This window comes from Rhamphochromis sp. 'chilingali' (genome assembly GCF_963969265.1).
Source record: "Rhamphochromis sp. 'chilingali' genome assembly, chromosome: 15".
Taxonomy (NCBI): domain Eukaryota; kingdom Metazoa; phylum Chordata; class Actinopteri; order Cichliformes; family Cichlidae; genus Rhamphochromis; species Rhamphochromis sp. 'chilingali'.
Window position 1 is genome coordinate 14,399,409 of NC_137942.1, and position 16,873 is coordinate 14,416,281.

Genomic DNA, 16,873 nt, shown 5'->3' on the forward strand with positions numbered 1-16,873 from the left:
AACCACCCACTCAACTTTCATTGTACCTGGATCAGCTGTTCACTGTTTTTACCACTTTGTAAATAAACCACACTGTTTATTTGCAAGGAGCTCCGCTGTCGAGTCCGCTCTTTCTCGTCCTAACTAACCTGTTTATCCTGCACTAACCTACAGCAAGGAAATACAGCAGCTGGACCTTTAGCTAGCAACACACTTTGAGACAAACTGCACACAAACACTTTGTGTGTTTGTGATGTTTGTTGAGCTGAGAGGAAAGCTGCACTGGAAATTAACTGACACTTAAAAACAATCACTTTTAATCCCTGACTTTGACACATGTCATCTTTTTTTATCCACTGGTGATTAATAAACAAACAAAGGTCTGCAGTCTCCAAAAGTTGATTCTGTTTATCTGAAAGTAGCGTTTTCAGTGGGAGAAACGTTTCGTCTCTCATCCAAGTGACTTCTTCAGTGTCAGCTGACTGCAGGTTTCTCCAATCTAATTAACAGTACATTTGCATAATGACTGAAACCAGCCCAGTGAAGGAACAATGGGCTGGGAGGTCCACAGTGACAAGATAATAACGAGATAATGATTCCCCCCAAATGCATTATAGCCAAAGTAATGAGCCTGTTTTGAAAACGTAATAAGTAGAAAGTACAGATATTTGCTTGAAACTGTAGGGAGTAAAACTAAAAAGTAGTCAGAAAAATCTGTTCCCTTGACATCTGCCTTTGCCTGTTGTTCAGAATGCTGACATCTGTTTGATGCTATTGCTTATGCTATTGTCACAAGTAAATGCTATAATGTCAAGTTCCATGTGTCTCTCACTGGCGACTGACAGCACACAGCATATGAGATGAAGGAGGGGTGGTGAATCCCACAGCTGGTGTGAGATCCAGTTCATCCTCTGTGATTCCAGGTGGAGGAGTGAAACGAAAGCGCTGAATGAGGGAGGTGAAGAAGAGGAAGAGCTCCATCTTAGCCAGACCTTCTCCGAGACACATCCTGCGACCTGCAAGAGCAGTTTACACTCATTTAAATCCAATCACGTCTGTGGAAGTGTACATTTTATCAAAGTTGTCATACCTGCAGAAAAGGGCATGAAGGCATCTCTCCTGACAAATTGACCCTTTTTGTCCAGAAAATGTGAAGGGTTAAAAGTGTGTGGGCTCTCCCATTCACTCTCATCATACAGGACAGAGGTGAGAAGGGGAAACACAATAGTTCCCTGTGGGAAACCAAGAAGATTTCTCATGTAGATGTACATCTACAGAACTAGTTCAGGTTATCAGAAGTGAATCAAGATGTTAAAATATATTTAGGTACAGCAGCTGACCTTTTTGATAAAGTATCCCTTGAAGGTGACATCTTGGCTAGTTTGGTGAGGAACAGACATGGGAGCAATATTCGCCAGTCTCTGAGTCTCGTGAATGACTGCATCAGTGTACGGCAGGTTTTTCCGGTCATCTACACAAACTTGTCGGCTTCCTACTACCCGGCTCAACTCCTCGTGGACCTGCTCTGCAGAGACAAAATAAAGAAACGCATTTGTCCACATTAGTTTTAACAGATCTGCTAAAATGTGTAAAAAAAAAAATTTAAATTCAAAATATACACAGAATATTGTTATGGTGCACATTGTTTGCATCTGACGTGTATTTATTTACCACTGACTGGTAGTAACAAAGACAAAACTCCTAATTTTTTGCCTTATCTCTCTGATATCACATGCTGAAATGTCAGTAAACCCATAACTGAAGTCCTTGGTCTTGTACCCCAACAGGACACTGAACTCTATTTATGTGTTATTACCATACATAATGAGACTTGCATGTCTTGTCCAGTTCCTTACCCTGTATGTGTGGGTATTTAGCCATTAACAGCAAACCCCATCTCAGTGTGGCTGCTGTGGTGTCAGTGCCAGCAGCAAACAGGTTGCTCACTGTGAATGTCAAGTTCTCCTCATTGTAGTGAGTATCCAAAACACAGGAGTCCTAAAAGAAGTAACACTCACATTGCTTATTGCTATCAAACCTAAAGTGTAAATAATATTATCATAATTTTAAAAAACACATATTGTCTTACTTCTTCTTTCTGTTTCACAATCAGAAAACAGTCCACAAGCCCTCGGCACAGTCCGGGCTCCAGAGTCTCTTTCAGATGATTAATTAAATTCTTTATATCTGTGACAGCCATCTCAACATTTTTTAACACCACCTGGCGATTTTTTATCCAACCGAACAGCCGAGGAAACATGTTAAAAAGCTGTGGAAAAAACAGTAAAACAAAGCTTATTCCAAGTAAATACACGTAATTATCAGAAATAAAATGAAATACACTTTACTTTGTCATATGACACAGTTTACATACTTAAAAATGTCAATATAGTATTATTACACAATTTTTCACTAAATCCTGGTTTTCATTTTTGTGAAAGCACCAATGACTTAACTTATTTCAGAATTTCTCTCACAGAAATCATTGAAATCACAATTAACAAAGTTACTGTTGCTGTGCATCTAAAGATATCTTATATTTTCAGGTAGCGTTACCATGTATTCTCTTAATGACTGTGAGTGCATATTGTGTCATATACAGTGGGGCAAAAAAGTATTTAGTCAGCCACCGATTGTGCAAGTTCCCCCACTTAAAATGATGACAGAGGTCAGTAATTTGCACCAGAGGTACACTTCAACTGTGAGAGACAGAATGTGAAAAAAAAATCCATGAATTCACATGGTAGGATTTGTAAAGAATTTATTCGTAAATCAGGGTGGAAAATAAGTATTTGGTCACCTCAAACATGGAAGATCTCTGGCTCTCACAGACCTGTAACGTCTTCTGTAAGAAGCTTTTCTGTCCCCCACTCGTTACCTGTATGAATGGCACCAGTTTGAACTCATCATCTGTATAAAAGACACCTGTCCACAGCCTCAAACAGTCAGACTCCAAACTCCGCCATGGCCAAGACCAAAGAGCTTTCGAAGGACACCAGGAAAAGTATTGTAGACCTGCACCAGACTGGGAAGAGTGAATCTACAATAGGCAAGCAGCTTGGTGTGAAAAAATCAACTGTGGGAGCAATCATCAGAAAATGGAAGACATACAAGACCACTGATAATCTCCCTCGATCTGGGGCTCCACGCAAGATCTCATCCCGTGGGGTCAAAATGATCATGAGAACGGTGAGCAAAGATCCCAGGACCACACGGGGGGACCTGGTGAATGACCTGCAGAGAGCTGGGACCAAAGTAACAAAGGTCACCATCAGTAACACACTACAACGGCAGGGAATCAAATCCGGCAGTGCCAGACGTGTTCCGCTGCTGAAGCCAGTGCATGTCCAGGCCCGTCTGAAGTTTGCCAGAGAGCACATGGATGATACAGCAGAGGGTTGGGAGAATGTCATGTGGTCAGATGAAACCAAAGTAGAACTTTTTGGTATAAACTCAACTCGTCGTGTTTGGAGGAAGAAGAATACTGAGTTGCATCCCAAGAACACCATACCTACTGTGAAGCATGGGGGTGGAAACATCATGCTATGGGGCTGTTTTTCTGCCAAGGGGACAGGACGACTGATCCGTGTTAAGGACAGAATGAATGGGGCCATGTATCGTGAGATTTTGAGCCAAAACCTCCTTCCATCAGTGAGAACTTTGAAGATGAAACGAGGCTGGGTCTTCCAACATGACAATGATCCAAAACACACCGCCCGGGCAACAAAGGAGTGGCTCCGTAAGAAGCATTTGAAAGTCCTGGAGTGGCCTAGCCAGTCTCCAGACCTCAACCCCATAGAAAATCTGTGGCGGGAGTTGAAAGTCCGTGTTGCTCGGCGACAGCCCCAAAACATCACTGCTCTCGAGAAGATCTGCATGGAGGAATGGGCCAAAATACCAGCTACTGTGTGTGCAAACCTGGTAAAGACCTATAGTAAACGTTTGACCTCTGTTATTGCCAACAAAGGTTATGTTACAAAGTATTGAGTTGTATTTTTGTTATTGACCAAATACTTATTTTCCACCCTGATTTACGAATAAATTCTTTACAAATCCTACCATGTGGATTCATGGATTTTTTTTTCACATTCTGTCTCTCACAGTTGAAGTGTACCTCTGGTGCAAATTACTGACCTCTGTCATCATTTTAGGTGGGGGAACTTGCACAATCGGTGGCTGACTAAATACTTTTTTGCCCCACTGTATACATTTTATTGTATCTCATGATTAAGAATTACTCTCTTTGGCTCAATGAGCAACAAACAAATTTATAAAATAAGAAGAAAAAAGATTGTGAAAAAGCAAACAGTCAGATTTCCAATGCACCACAGAGCCACATTTGCAAAACACATGGCCAAACAGCGGGAGCAGCAGGAAGAACTGCAGAATCGAATCGAGCGTATGATGGATTGAGAACCTGGCAGCTCGGATCGGGTCCCGGCCGCCACCCCAACTGGCGTTCCCCGAAGCCGTGGAAGTGGAGGAGGTCCTGACTGTTCCGGTGCCCGTCGTCGGGTGGGAGCGGCTGGTGCCTGGCAGCCTTATACGTGTAGTAGAAATCAGGTCATGAGGCCTGTTTGTTGTTGCTGATTTAGGCTGCTTTTATAAGATTTTATAGTTTCAAAGGATGTTCTACTTCCATATATGAATGTATGTGATTGTCATTGTAGCAGGTTGAAAAAGCTACATGTTTATTTTTGTAAGAAAACGGGATCGTCTAGTGGTGACGTGTGTGCCAAACGACCAGAACTGGTGTCCAAAGTCTCAGGGAAGGCTGCATTGAGTGCGTCATCCAGGGAGCCCAGGTCACAGTCAAAACGTCAAGATGGCCACTGTTACCCCACGGCGGTTGTTGATAGTAAAGATCCAGAAAAGACTTTGTGATTTGAGTGTGAGCCAGCTGCGCACTGTTGTTTCTTCAGTGGAGGATGGCAGTATGACTCGCAATCTTGATGGCTTAAGTCAGGGGTGTCAAACTCAAATACACAGTGGGCCAAAATTCAAAACTGGAACAAGGTCGCGGGCTAACATTAATATTTATTGAAAAAAAATCTTCCTCCAGATTTAAGAATGAATCTCTTCTTATGGACTCAAACAAGTTTTGCTGAAAAACTGAATATGGAACGAGCAAAGCTTAATACTAAACAATATATATATTAGCTGTATAATACCAGTAGGCCAGCTCTAATAATAATTTGGTATGGCTTCGCGGGCCAAATGTAATTAGGCTGCGGGCCAAATTTGGCCCGCGGGCCAGAGTTTGACACCTATGGCTTAAGTGAACCAGAACTGTATGACCTGATACGCCCACCAAGAACTTCAACATCCCAGCTTCAGTGTCACCGGCGCCTAGTGTTGCTGGGGTTTCCCCTGGCAGGGTGAGTCGTCCGTCCAGAGGATATGACCAAGTTTTGAGTCTCAGTGATGTGGCAGCTTTGTTTCCACGCAGAGAATTCAAGTTGCATGGTGGACAAATTTCAGATCTTGGCTCGGATATGTCCTACAGTAGTCTGTGCAAACAAATTGATGAGGGGTTACAAGAAGGGTTTACTGAGTGTGAAATAATCAGAACCTTGCTAAAGATAATGAAGCCTGGTACTCTCAAGGAAATGTTAACCAACAAAGATGATTTGACAGTTGATGGTTTGAAGAAACTTCTCCGCTCTCATATTCGAGACAAGAATAGCGCTGAACTCTTTCAAGAGCTAAGTAATGCTAAGCAGCAAGACAAAGAGAGTGCACAGCAGTTTTTGTACAGAATTATAGGGTTAAAACAGCGTGTACTATTTGAGTCACGACAGCCTGGTGCAGACTTTAGCTATGACAAAAAGCTTGTGCAGGGCACATTTCTTCACACACTTTATCAAGGGTTCAATGAAAAAAACAACTATGTGAGACAAGACCTCAAACCTTTTCTTAATGACTTGCAGGTTAGTGACGACTTTTTGCTTGAACAGATTACAAAGTCCATCAGCGAGGAAGCTGAGAGACTGAGGCGACTGGGTACAGCATCTAAAATCAGACCTGTGACTGTAAGTGCCGCTCAGCTTGCTAACACGGACTTGACTGAGCAAGCGAAGGTTAACACTGAGCTACAGGCTAACCGTGCAGCTATTAGAGAACTGACTGCCCAAGTGTCTTCATTGACTAGACAGCTAACTAAAGTGGTGAGCCAGACTGATAGTGTGGCATCTGGAGACTCCTGCTCGCCCCTGAACCACCCTCCAACACCTCCAGCTGAGAACCGGGGCAGATGTGGTGATTGTGTACAGCAAGGCAAAGTGAGCTGCCCCCCACTGCTTTGCGTGTGGCCAGCCAGGACACCGGGCTATTGGCTGCCTGCGGCGTAAGGTGTCGGGAAACGGGGTGAGGTCACTGGAGAGGGGCTGCCAGTGACCGAACAAGCCGAGGAGTCCCCAGCACACACCAGTTTTGCTAAGACTTCAAGTGTGGTGAGATCAAATGTACCCAGTCCTGCACCACCAGCGAAACCCACTGCACAGCTTATTGGGAACAGATGTATGGTCTCATGTGCCATCAATGGAGTACCACTTAAGATGCTGCTTGATTCAGGGGCCCAAGTGACTATGGTATCAAGAGCATGGATAGAGAAAAACATCCCCCACATTAAGATCAAGCCACTTGAGTCCCTCCTTTCAGACCAGCCTCTGGAAATAGCGGCAGCTAATGGTACAGACGTTCCATTTGATGGTTGGGCAGACACGGAACTTCAAATTCAGAGTGTGAACTATGGGCATGTCGCCATACAAGTGCCAGTGCTTATCAGTCAGCACAACCTTAACTGTCTTATTTTAGGCAGCAACGTAATAGCTGAAATCCTAAAAACCAATAAAGAACAGAGAGGTGGGGCTGACCTGTCTGCGCTCCTCAAAGAAGCTTTAAGTGTCAGCAGCAGTGCAGTAGATGCTCTAGTTTCAGCACTTCAGATGCCCACCCCTGATGAAATAGATCCTGAGTGTAGTGTGAGAACAGGAAAAAAAGGTGTAATGATTCCTGCAGGACAGATTTGTGAAGTAAAGTGTAGAGTCAGAGAATGGCCAAGAGGTGGCCCACGACTCTTCCAACCAAATCTAGAGAACAGCTGCCCTGAGGGTTTGGAGTTGTTCCCAGCTTTGGTAGATGTCCCCAGTGGGTTGACAAAAATTGTTAAGATTCCCATTCAGAATCCTACCAAACATGACATTTTTCTCTCCAAAAGAACAGTCTTAGGTACATTGGAAGAGGTGACTGAAGTAAAACCTGTCAAGTATCTCTCTGCTGACGCAGGGTCATCAGCCCATACAAATGTAAAAGTGTGTTCAGTTCAGCTAGGTAACGAAAAGCATCAGACAGAAGTCAATGAAGGTCAGAGATGGCATCCACCTGTTGATTTGTCCTACCTGACAGAGGGTAGTTAGAGACATGTTGTATGAACAGTCAGATGTTTTTGCCCAAAGTGACTCTGACATTGGTTGCATCCCAAGCTTGCAGTTGAAAATTAATCTGAAAGACGATACGCCTGTCCAGACATCCTACAATTCGGTCCCCAAACCTTTGTATAAAGAGGTAAAAGAATATGTTCAGAATTTGCTGGACAACGGCTGGATCAGAAAGTCCACATCACCCTACTCATCTCCGGTGGTGTGTGTCCGAAAGAAAGACAAAAGCTTACGCTTGTGTATTGACTTTCGGGGCCTTAACCATAAAACCATTGCTGACCGCCACCCACTACCACGCATCCAAGACCTGCTGGATAATTTGGGGGGCTATTCATGGTTTTCAATACTCGACCAGGGTAGTGCGTACCACCAGGGCTTTGTTGATGAAAGATCAAGACACCTGACAGCATTCAGCACGCCTTGGGGGTTGTACGAGTGGATCCGCCTCCCATTTGGCCTTACCAACGCCCCAGCAGCATTTCAGAGATGCATGGAGGGGGTCCTTGATGGTCTGAGGGATGAGTGCTGCTCACCATATTTAGATGATGTGCTTTGCTTTTCCAAGACTTTTCATGACCATGTTGATGATCTGATGCATGTGCTTTGCCGCCTGCGAGAGCATGGTGTGAAGCTACGTCCCAAAAAATGTGAACTGTTTAAGCGTCAGGTCAGGTATGTTGGGCGCTTGGTGACCACTGAAGGTGTCCAGATAGACCCAAAAGATCTCGAAGCAGTGGAACATTTGAGAGACAGAGAGCGAAAGAACATGGGAGAGGTCAGAGCACTCTAGGGTTTCTAGGGTATTACAGGACGTTCATTCAGGACTTTTCTAGAATAGCGAGGCCACTGTTTAAGCTTATTGAGAGTCCCAGTGATCCTAGCCTGCAATGTAGCTCAACTAGAGCCAAAATCAAGTTAAAGCGCACAAATGGTGGTCAGCTTCCTTCCAAAACACCAGTGCAATGGACAGCAGAACATCGTACTGTGGTGTCACGTCTGGTGGATATGTTAACCCGTCCACCTGTCCTGGCTTACCCAGATTTCAGTTTGCCCTTCGTTCTACACACAGATGCATCAAATGAAGGCCTGGGGGCTGTGCTTTATCAGCAACAGGGGGAAAAGCTCTGTGTCATTGCTTATGGTTCCAGGACACTCACGCCTGCTGAGAAAAATTACCATCTCCATTCTGGCAAGCTTGAATTCCTTGCCCTGAAGTGGGCAATTTGTGATAAATTTAGGGATTACCTCTACTATGCACCCACTTTCACAGTGTACACAGATAATAATCCCCTCACATACATCTTGAGCACAGCAAAGTTAAACGCTGTGGGACATCGGTGGGTGGGCGAATTAGCTGACTTCCATTTCACTGTAAAGTATAGACCAGACAAGTCCAACGCAGACACTGACACGCTCTCCCGCTATCCATTGCCACTCCAGGAACACCTCATGGAGTATACTGAGACACTGTCCCCAGAAGTGGTTTCTGCAATCTGGCAAGGAGACAAAGCCATGAGAGACGGTGATGTACCATGGGTGGCTGCACTGCACTGTGTTGACGACACACCCCCTGAAGGTGCCCCTGTCATCACCCCAGAAAACATCAGGGCTGCGCAGAGGGAGGACCCCCCTATCTGTGAGGTGATAAATCTGAAAAAGAGTAGATGGAGTCCTAATAGTAAAGATAAGAGACAGCTAGGACAAGAGACACGTAGGCTAGTACATGAATGGAACAGACTTGTACTTGAGGAAGGAATACTGTACAGACAGACTGGACAAAGAAAACAGCTGATTCTACCCAGTAAGCTTAAGCAAACTGTACGGAAACACCTGCATGATGATATGGGACATGTTGGTGCTGACAAAGTCATTCAGTTAGCAAGGGAGAGGTTTTACTGGCCTTTTATGCAGCGTGAAATTGAGGACTATGTCATTCGCCAGTGCCCTTGTATCAAACAGAAACGGTCAAGTGTCCCAGAGAGAGCACCAATGGGCTCGATAACAACCAGTGCCCCCTTTGAACTCATTTCGGTTGACTATTTACATCTAGAACCAAGTAAAGGTGGCTTTGAGTACATTTTAGTCTTGGTAGATCACTTTACCCGTTTTGCCCAAGCTTACCCGACTAAGAATAAATCTGGCAAAACAGCAGCTGAGAAAATCTTTCTTGACTTTATCCCGCGTTTCGGGTACCCTGAAAAGCGGCATCATGACCAAGGCCGGGAGTTTGAGAACAACCTTTTCCAAAGACTCAAACAGCTGGCAGGAATAGGCCACTCTCGAACAACCCCCTACCACCCACAGGGAAATCCTGTTGAGCGTCTAAATAGAACACTTCTACAAATGCTACGGACTCTTCATGAGGAGAAAAGGGCAGAATGGAAGGATCATTTGCCCCATATAGTCCATGCATATAACTGCACAAGACATGAGGCAACAGGCTATTCACCTTTCTTCCTCCTGTATGGAAGAGCCCCACGCTTGCCTGTTGATCTGCTTTTTGATTTAAAACCTGAAAAAGAGTCACAGTCCAGACAGGAGTATGCACAAAAGTGGGCTGCACGCATGCAGGAAGCCTATAAAATTGCTTCAGAAAACAGTGCAAAGTCCTCTGCAAAGGGGAAAAAGCATTATGATCAGCACATCAAAGGCATCGCACTGCAACCAGGAGATCGAGTGCTTGTCAGAAACCTCTCCGAGCGGGGTGGTCCAGGCAAACTCCGTGCCTACTGGGAAAAGAAAATTCACAGAGTTGTTGAGAAGATTGGAGATGGACCTGTATATAGGGTACAATCAGAAACAGGAGACAAAACCTTTCGTGTCCTGCATCGAAACCTCCTGCTGCTTGTGACTGATTTGCCGGTAGAGCAAGATCAGCAGGGACGTCAGAAAAGACAAACACAAAGACTGGGAGAGACAAACCCCAATGAAACAGTGGAACATGAGTCTGATCATTCGGATGAAGAGGAAGGGTACACATACAGCCTGAGAACTATACCTGTGTATCAGTGGAGGAGAGTTAACCCCAAAAGGCCTCAGCCGAGACCACACAGTGAACTGAGAGCTGTAGCTCCTGAGTTTCAGCCAATAAGACACGAAATGGAATCAGTGGAAGTGCAGCAGGGAAGTGCAGTCCCACCAGCTGTATCTACAGAACCAGCAGATTTCCCAATGCCTGTTGTTTCATCACCAACTGTGGAAACCCAGGAGGAACCTGCAACTGAGGATCTTATGGAGGACACAGGGTCGGAGAGCTGTGTGGATAACAGGGACCCTGCCCCAGAGACACCAGAATGGGATGTGCCACCAATACGGAGGTCGACCAGAGCTGTGAAACCGAAAGAGGTTTTTACATATAGCCAAATGGGACAGCCTTCATATCAGCTCTGGAGACCTGGAGCAAACATGATGCTTGCATATGTTCCCTGCCACATGTCACTTTACCCAGCTGTTCCTGACTGTTATTACCTCACACCAGTATGGACATGTTAGACTGGTGACCAAAAGACCTTTTGACATTACTCCTGGAACTAATAGTTTTGACTATTAGACTTTAAAGACTTTGGGCAAACGCCATGAAGTGTGTTAGTTTGGTTCCAGATGTCCGGAGCCATCTCTTAAAGCAGGGGAGAGTGTAGCAGGTTGAAAAAGCTACATGTTTATTTTTGTAAGAAAACCAAATACCCCCTTATTTTTTGTTTATTATTGTGACTTATTTTGACATTGTTATGTGTTGTTATATTGGTTATATTTCATTATGCCAGTAGATGGTGCTCTTGCACTGCTGTGGAACTACCAGAGAGACTAGCTATAGGCTCTGCGTATGCGCAGCTCAGAAATAAATGAGCTCCAGCCTGAGCAAGACGCTAACTTCGGTGTCCTCTCTATTAATCCACAGGTACTGACAAACAAACTTTTATGTTACCGAACTGGTTCTAAATGTCATGTAAGTTGAGTAACAACTGTTCGGCTATATTTTGAGATGAGAGTGATGATGTTGTTTTGTGGTATTTTGTTGTCATGAATATTAGTGTATCATCGGCATAATGCTTTAATGCTACGTAGCACTATAAGTATATGCTATGACAGTGGCAACCTGCGACTTCCGAAAATGTGTTGTAGTGTTTGTTTTAGTGTTAGCCAAGCAGTACTGAGTACATGTATTAAGGGGAAAGCTTTTTGTTGGTGAAACAATGTTTGCAGTCGTCTGCCGCCATGTTGGTTGCGTTCAGGAGACGCCATGTTCAAAAGTAATAGTATATGGCGCGAATGTGGGGAAAGGTTGTGTGAATGTGAGATGGGTTATTTTGGTATGTTGTTATGCTTTGGCCTTGAGTGTTTTGTTTAAGTGTGAGTATGTAAAGTCATTTTGAATTAGTTTGTATTTATTTTGCTTTTGAGAGAATGCTTTTTGTAACTTTATTTTTGTTTATGAACTCTGTTATTTTATGGGAAGAATGCATGGTCTAGTGTGATTTGTATTGTGTATATGTGGAGAAATAAATGAGCTCCAGCCTGAGCAAGACGCTAACTTCGATGTCCTCTCTATTAATCCACAGTTTGCTCATATTTGGCTACGCAGTGCTCTCTAGCCTGTGTGCCGCTTGCTGCCAGTCCAGATTCCCCTAGGTCTGGTGCCGGTAACATCATCAAATCTGAATCAGCATGAAAACGGATGCTGATTGCTGTTAAAGCTGTAACAGTATCAATTTATACCTCGATCCTTTGCACAGTGGTAATATTAGTGGATTTAAATCTTATGTGTAATTTATTTTAAAAACAGCGTCAAGTCAAAAAGCCAACCTGGACTGATGCAGAACCTGAGACACATATGGTTTGATTGGCTCGCTTCACCATGTTCTTGAATACAGGGTCACCGTAGTCAAATCTGCTTCCGTAAACAATAGAGGAGATAATGTTGGCTGTTGCGTAAGTTATTGGAAGAGCTGTATCAAAAGCATTTCCTGTAAATTGACACACAAGGGGGGGGGAAAAATCTAAAATAAATAAATTCGTACACGGGCTAACAGAAATGCACAAAATTTAGAGGTGTGCTAAAAATTTTTAAAAAATCCTTTAAGTTGAAGTTCAGGGTTCAAAACTGCTTCAGCACACAATGTCATCACTTACATGTACACACACTATCGCCATACCTTTATGCTCTTCAATCACTTGAATCAGATAACCACACTCCTCCAGGATTTTATCCTGAGAAAGTCTTTTGCCCATCCCAAAGTCTTTGAGGGTGGTGAGGGCAAAACGTCTCAGCTCTTTCCACGATTCTCCATTTGCAAACAAAATTCCTACAAAACATAAGGTATAATGCATGTCTGCTCCAGCCTAGCAGCCAGAGCCTGACATTCATCAGTTCAGCAGAGGCACAAATGAACAATCAGGCTTGTAGCGCAGACCTTTGTCTGTTTCAGCAGTAGTCTCTGTGACAGAGTTCTCAATTTTGCATTCATGCCTTAACTCAAATAAAGAACTGACAGTATGTGTTTCATGTAATTTTGTATTTCAGCGTGTACTTCTCGGGCTCCACAGCTGAGGTCCTACTTTATCATATTTATCATTTCAAAGTTTGTTTGTTTTTTCCTGTGTTAATTCTCTTTCACATCACCAATCGGGTAAGAGGTCAGATGACTGCTGTCGTTATCAACTCGATATGTCAGTCCAGGATTTCCCAATCATGTGCTGATTATTTCAAACATGGATAAGTCTGAAGGCAGCAGAGTGACGACTTTTACAAAGCAAGAAAAAAAGATAATTACAAAATAAATATAAAGCATCAAACCACCTCAACCAACCACTGATTCTGAGTTGGATAAGCAAGGGAAAGTGACTTTAGCTGGTAATATAACATGCTAATGTGTGTTAAATGTAAAATCCACAAAGTAAAACATTGATAAAGGGATTTGCTGTTGAGCGATCTGTCAGGTCAGTGAGAGTGAAGGGGGCTGTTGCTCAATCTGATCTTAACCAAGCAAAACAGCAAAGATCAGAGCAAAAAAATAAAATAAAATCAGCATTTCTTCAAAAAGAAAATCATCTGTTTTTAAGGTTTTCAACCGTAATTCTACGGGTCTTTAATTTTTTATTTCAGAGTCATTTTATCACTTTTGATCTGACGTTTCCATCTGTGTCATTGGTGAAATGTTATTATAAAGCCAACTATCAACTGAACTCAAAGTACAACACAATGTTGTCACAAACAGCAGAACTTACTCTCATGGCAGACATCGAGAACAAAGGAATATGCACCACTAAACCTTTAAAATATTATTTTGAAATATTATTTTTCTGATTGAAAAGAAACCTGGACTTCAAGATATTGGTCAGCTGTTGCAAAACATGAGGAAACATGCTGTTAATTGTGTAGCCTGTTTCGATCATGTTTTCTTATATCTCTAGTGATCACAAATAACAAAACCTGCAATTTCCCTGGGCTAACACAGATTTATGAACATGAAATTAAACTTAATAAACCACAATATAAAAGAATCAAACCATGACCTCGGTTTATATCATTAAGTATCGGGGAGATGTTGCGCTCTCCAAACTCCTCTGCATAGTTGACCAGTGCCTCTCTGACTGTCTCATATCCAGCCAGGACCACGACTTTGTTGGTTCCAAAGTAAAGAGTAAATACAGAGCCATATTCCTTTGAAAGCTGGAAGAATCATTCAAAATAATAATAATTAAATAGCATGTTACGTTCCCCTAACATTTCACAGGAGACCCTGCTAGGGCCATAACATAGCATTAGGTATTGTAATATGTTTAAACTGGCTTCTTTTGATTCAGATCTTGAGAAGAGTTATTTTACCTCACACAGAGTTTTGTGGGGTCTCTTGGGATCTAATTGCAACAGGTTACCAAGCAGGGGCAGAGGTCTCGGTCCTGGGGCTTCATTTCTTTTTCCTTAGAGATGAAAATGATAGAAACAAGCTAAAGTACAAGCAGGAGAACAACGGCTGCCAGCATTGTGGTGGGACTGAACAAAATGAAAAAGATAAAATCCCCAAAATGTTCCATTTGCTCTGATGTTGATGGGGGGTGTTTAATGGATTTGCAAAAAGTAAACACTGCATAGAAAACAGCTTGCAGGTCTCTGTGACTCTGGCCATAAAGGTGCAGTGGGCGGCTTCAACCTTCCCTGTGATGCTCACCATGACCCATGGCTGAAATGCTGGTTCATTCAGTCTTTGAGAGTGCCTGAAACATACAAAGTTAATTTAAAGACAAGGACTTTAATGAGCCAAGGCTGACATAAATGTGTTTTATCTACTTTCTAATCCATTTATCATAAATGTAACAAAGTGTTTAGAAAGTTAGCACATACATGTAACTTTTCTTCTTTTTTATGCATCCATCTATAGAACGCTGCATGTTATATTCTAAATCTGCCTGTTCTCTTTCAGAAACCTGCCTGCAGAAAATGAACCTAAAGTATGTAATGCAAGGATGTAATCACTTTCAAGATGGAGAAAGCATAAAGTTTGACTTTAAGTGACAGTTATGGACACTTAATATGATAAGGAGATTTTGCAGGTCATTAATCAATGTATAAAACTACAATAAAATGTACTTTTAGTGACACAGGACACAAACATGGAAGCAAGATCTATAATTATGATTATTTATAATAATCATTGCACTAATAAATCATTGCAATTTCTTTAACCATAAAGAATAACTAAATCCATCAGGACAATATCACATCAATGCACTGAACTCACTATGTTATCCCTCTAACAGCCTCCACATGTTCTCACTGTAATTTCCCCCTCATGAATGAATTTATGCTGCACTAATTTGAATGTGTCCCTCCAGAGATTTATAATTGCGAAACCGGTTCACCTTGTACACGCTGACTCCACAGACAAGGTACGAAAATATATCAGGCTACGTCAATAGCGGTAGGTCGTCAGGGTTTCTACTCCACGGCCGTATTTCATACGGTTCCACATTTCCAATGTACGCTATTTTCTGCAAGTACCGTCTCTTTGCATCCGGACGCAACCTGTCTCTGTACCGTCCCTTTTCTTTTAAACTGCTTTTAAGCATGTTTCTAGCAACCGTCCTTCCAGCACAGTGTGTTTGCTTTGATTCGTGACCCAGATATATGGCGCCGCGCTCCCACAATACATTGCGGCATTATGTCAACTCCAAAGCCCTACCGTTGAGTCCCTTCCAGTATTTCAGACAATCCCTTTCCGTCAAGAGCCACTTGTTAATTTGTTGCGGACTTGTGATTTGCACTTCCCAGCCACTGTAAGGAACACTATCAGACACTCTGATCGATGTCAATAAACATGTGCGCACTTAGTGCAGACTTCCCCAAGCTACAGTGGAAACTATCAAAAAGAAAAAGAGATCCTAATAGAACAAAGATTCATGTTCCAAGCCATCAAGTATTTCACTTGAGGAAACTTTTATCCTCTCCAAAATCACCTGGGTTATTTGGTGGATTCTTAAGAATTTGCTAAACAAAAGACTTGCCTTATAGAAAGGGGCCCATTTTAAGGCATACCGAGACACAAAGTCTGAAAGAATATGTATCCCCTGCAACTTTTAGAAGGAAAGACTAATCTTCTCCAAAATCATCCATATTCGGTGCTTCCCCCTCTTCTTTGTGCTTCCAAGAATGGGATCACAATTTCTTCACGACACCTTACTTATGTCTGTGAAGGTTCTCAGTCATCCAGGTCATCGTAGTCAAAGGAGCTTGCAAAGAAAAGCGTCTGGACTTCTTTAAGTTACTTGAAGACGTTTCACCTCTCATCCGAGAAGCTTCTTCAGTTCTAAGGTCAAATGGTGGAGAGTCTGAACTTACGTCTGAACAGACTTAACAATGTGGTGTATGCTGTACAGTGCAGCGAGGAATGCCCAGACCTCTACATTGGAGAGACCAAACAGCCACTTCACAAGCGCATGGCACAACACAGAAGAGCCACCTCCACAGGACAAGACTCAGCAGTCCATCTGCATCTTAAGGATAAAGGACACTCTTTCGAGGATGCCAATGTTCACATTTTGGACAGAGAGGACAGATGGTTTGAAAGAGGAGTGAAAGAAGCCATCTATGTCCACTGTGAGCGACCATCTTTGAACAGAGGCGGGGGTTTACGACACCAACTCTCTGCCATCTATAATCCAGTTTTGAGATCCCTTCCCAGACGCCTTAACGCCCACTCACATCCTGGGCCATCTGATCCCAGGAATTCGCATGATAAGGTGGGGCCAGGTTTCACAATGAACACACCCGAAACTCTGGCTGATTGGGACCCACGCCCAGTTCCACACCTTGGCTCAGGCGATTAGAGGATCATCAGGGGGTCCTTTTGTCCCTCTGTGGGGGGTTACTCCCACTAGGTTTATATCTGGGACTCTCCACCATTTGACCTTAGAACTGAAGAAGCTTCTCGGATGAGAGGTGAAACGTCTTCAAGTAA

At 43.1% G+C, this 16,873-nt stretch overlaps 1 pseudogene across 1 annotated transcript; it reads right to left on the bottom strand.

Moving 5' to 3' along the window:
* Positions 1 to 249: 249 nt before the first annotated feature.
* Positions 250 to 14,453, bottom strand: LOC308411147 (cytochrome P450 2K1-like; annotated as a pseudogene). Its single transcript has 9 exons — positions 14,245 to 14,453; positions 13,926 to 14,088; positions 12,572 to 12,721; positions 12,222 to 12,382; positions 2,069 to 2,248; positions 1,836 to 1,977; positions 1,320 to 1,504; positions 1,070 to 1,211; positions 250 to 995 (listed from the first exon to the last, which is right to left on the bottom strand). The product of its transcript is annotated as a cytochrome P450 2K1-like (transcript).
* Positions 14,454 to 16,873: the final 2,420 nt, after the last annotated feature.